The sequence below is a fragment of the Curcuma longa genome, chromosome 4 (genome assembly GCF_044706935.1).
Source record: "Curcuma longa cultivar G26 ecotype Majalengka, Jawa Barat chromosome 4, ITB_CL_G26_1.1, whole genome shotgun sequence".
Classification (NCBI taxonomy): Eukaryota; Viridiplantae; Streptophyta; class Magnoliopsida; order Zingiberales; family Zingiberaceae; genus Curcuma; species Curcuma longa.
This window is the reverse complement of record NC_133864.1, coordinates 18,665,509-18,668,773: the sequence shown is the minus strand read 5'-3', so window position 1 is coordinate 18,668,773 and position 3,265 is coordinate 18,665,509. Positions and strand designations below refer to the sequence as shown.

Genomic DNA, 3,265 nt, shown 5'->3' with positions numbered 1-3,265 from the left:
TTATAGGGTCCATATTTGACTAAGCATTAGGTTATTCAGGAGTTTCATTGTATTAGTTTAGGGTTTAAAGTTGTTTCTCATCGAACTTGTTGTCATATCGATTTTATCGAGTTTTTGGTGTACTCGATCCAAGATGTGAGATGGACAGACAACGGCACGAATTCTCCAAACAATCATAAGTAAAATTTCTAGCATTTTTATTATTGATGTTAGGAATTTATTAGAGTTATTTATATAAATACCAGATAATAGTATGACCCCTGGAAATCGGTCAATCCTCGAAATGACTAGTTGAGACAGCAGAGCCGGAGACTTCCAAGCATGTTGTGGATAGTCCGGAGATATCGTTGGCGGACCCGTTATCGGTTACTTCTAGCAAGACGGTGAACAAGAGCCAGAGATCATTGTTGGCAACATCCATTAAGGATAGATTGACTTTATCCCATGGGGGATCTGACCCATGGCTTACCTGTTTTTGGTGGGAGAACTTGAATGATACCTTTGCGTATATCTCTGGCATTGAGGTAGAGCAAGTAAGTTAGCAGTGTACCACCTTCGTGATTAGGTCGTCACGAGGTGGAAGACGCGGAGGGCTGTACTCGGAGAGCTCAGCTGGAGCGCACGGATACTTCTGCCTCTGGAGGACGATCTTCTCAGCCAGGACATCGGAGGGTACCATCGAGATTCAGAGCACCTCAGCCGTAGAGATCTCTACCTGCTACAGGACGGATGTATCAGATCTAAGAGAGGGAGTATATGTTATTACCGTTATTGATACCTTGATAGATACGAATAGTTTATATTCATTCATGTCTAGATTATTTTTAGGAAGAGTTAGATAAATTTCGGTGATTAGGTCGTATAGTTTGGTAGTATCTTTACCTTCGAGTAAAGTGCTGATTACAGATCAGGAGATTAGGGGATGTCCGTTGGATTTCGACGGTTATACTCTTACGGTGGATCAGTTGGCTTTAGTGGAGAAGATTAAGTCGACACCGTCTAGCAACCAACATATTCGGTTTATCTACAGTAGGATGGATTTCGAACAACAGTTAGGGTTTTATTGTAACGCAGATGGAAAAGTTTGTTTCGAGAACGACTTTGTGTTCTAGAACAGCATTCGATTAAGGATGAGTTGTTGTAGGAGGCATACCCTTTTAGGGTTGTGATACATCTAGTTGATACTTTGTAGATATTGGGATCTTAAGCGTCCATATTGGTAGAACGACATGAAGTGAGATCGCAGACTTTGTTGCACGATGTTTAGTGTGTCAGCAGATGAAGGTTGAATGACATAAACCAGTTAGGTTTCTTCCGGAGATATCGATACTAGATGGAAATGAGAGTATATTAATACAGTGTTTCTACACTATAGTATAAGATAGTAAATTTGGGGATCAAATTTTTATTAGTGGGGGAGAATGTAAAATACCAAAACCTAAAAGGGGTTATTTGTAATTAAATAATAATAATAATAAGGAATAAATAAAACAAAAGGGATGAAAAGATTCGTCTCGTGAAGATGAATCCAACAAAACTGATTTGAGTCAAATCGGAGGTCGTTTGATTAGTAAACCGAGCGAACCAAGATTGAACTTGGCTTGCTACAGTAACCGGTTCGGTCGTATAATAAACCCTAGGTTTCTAGCGGTTCAGACAACCAAATTGCGCCGATGATTACCTAAACATTTATAAACACTGTAGCTCCTCGTTAAAATAGAAACTCGCGATATCCCTTCTCCCGTGCCGTGCCTCATCCGCAATCCCCATCCTTGCCAGCCGATGCCCGAGGCCGCCTCCTCATCCTCGCCAACCGCACATCGTCGTCCGACTGCCAGCGCTCCTCTGCCGTCAAGCCACCGGCACAACCAGCGGGATCCCTCCCTCCACCGTCGCTTCTCCATCGTCCTTTTGCCGCCTTGCTGCCCAACACCGCCGCCTTCGTCGCCCATAGCACGGAGAAGAAGCCTTCTCTTCCTCCTCGCTGCCAGCGAGATCTCCTCCCCAAGCCGCATGCCTAGCTCGACGCCGCCGCGCCTCCCTCTCCGCCGCCCGACGCCGCCTGTTGCTCCCAACCCCATAGGACATAGCCGGACCGGAGAGGTAAAGGGGAAGTTAGCCGGGTTTCATGGATTTCGTTGGTTTTGGCCTTGGATTTTGATTGCTCTGTTCTCACAGCTCGTGAGGGGGCTGATTTGGTTGTTGTTTCGGGATTGGCTCAAGAACGAAGAAAGGGGAACATATTTAGGGCAAAAGAATTAGATCTAGAGGTAAGTCTTCTTTATTCTAATCTAAATGTCTTTGATTAGCTATGGGTTTGGGGTACTGTGTGATTGGTTGGTGGTTTCAGATGGCAGGAAAGGAAGAAGAGAGGAAAAGGAATCTAGGGTTTGATTGGGCTTCAATCTGAGGTAAGCTGTGAATCCAATCTGAGGTAAAATCTGGTTGATTCTAGTTGATTATTAGAGATAAACCATGAATGTAAATTGGATTTAGATTACTGTTGGGTTGATGATATTTGGGTTATGTGGGATTAAGCAGGATGTTGCTTGATTGGTTTAGTTAGGAAATTCTGATGTATTGATCAGAAATTGATTAGGATTGCTTGTGGTGGTTATTATTTTATTGATGGATCTAGTTATATTGGATCTATTAGCTTACTGTTGGATTGGATTAATTGGGCTTGATCTATATTAAGGTTAGGATTGGTTGTTGAGTTTATTGTGGACTCCATTAATTTAGATCTGTTAGATTTTAATAAGACCCAACTGATTAAGTTGATCATAAACCTTGGGTTAGGTTTAATGGAATGAGTGGGATTAAATTATAGAATTTAATACTGTGATTGCTACAGTATTGTGGTATTAAACGTTGTATTGTCGTTTATTGCAGGACCTTGACTTGATTGGTCCTATACAAGTCTTGATATTTTCTGGGGTTCTTATTTTACCTCCGTCGGATTCAGGTGGGTACTCCTGTGCTTGGTCAACACAGGTTCTCCTTTCGTAGTGCACGATTACTTTATTACTATTCTTATCATAGTCGTTGCTTGATTCATGGCTTGATACTTATCTTTGACCTTAATATGATCTCTTGTATGTTGCTTTTATCTATCTTGTCGATACTCTTGTTACTGATGATGCTTATCTTGTTGATACCTTGTGATACCTGTTGCTTGCTACTTGCTAGTTGACCCTTGATATGATCTAATAACTATCCTGTTGCTCCTGCTGTTAACTTAGCTGACCTTTGATGACCTAGTTGA

The 3,265-nt window shown here is 41.9% G+C and overlaps 1 long non-coding RNA gene across 1 annotated transcript; it reads left to right on the top strand.

Moving 5' to 3' along the window:
* Positions 1–2,020: 2,020 nt before the first annotated feature.
* LOC141828584 (uncharacterized) lies at positions 2,021–2,412 on the top strand. Its single transcript, XR_012601780.1, has 3 exons — positions 2,021–2,103; positions 2,179–2,270; positions 2,351–2,412. It is a non-coding gene; the product is annotated as an uncharacterized LOC141828584 (long non-coding RNA).
* Positions 2,413–3,265: the final 853 nt, after the last annotated feature.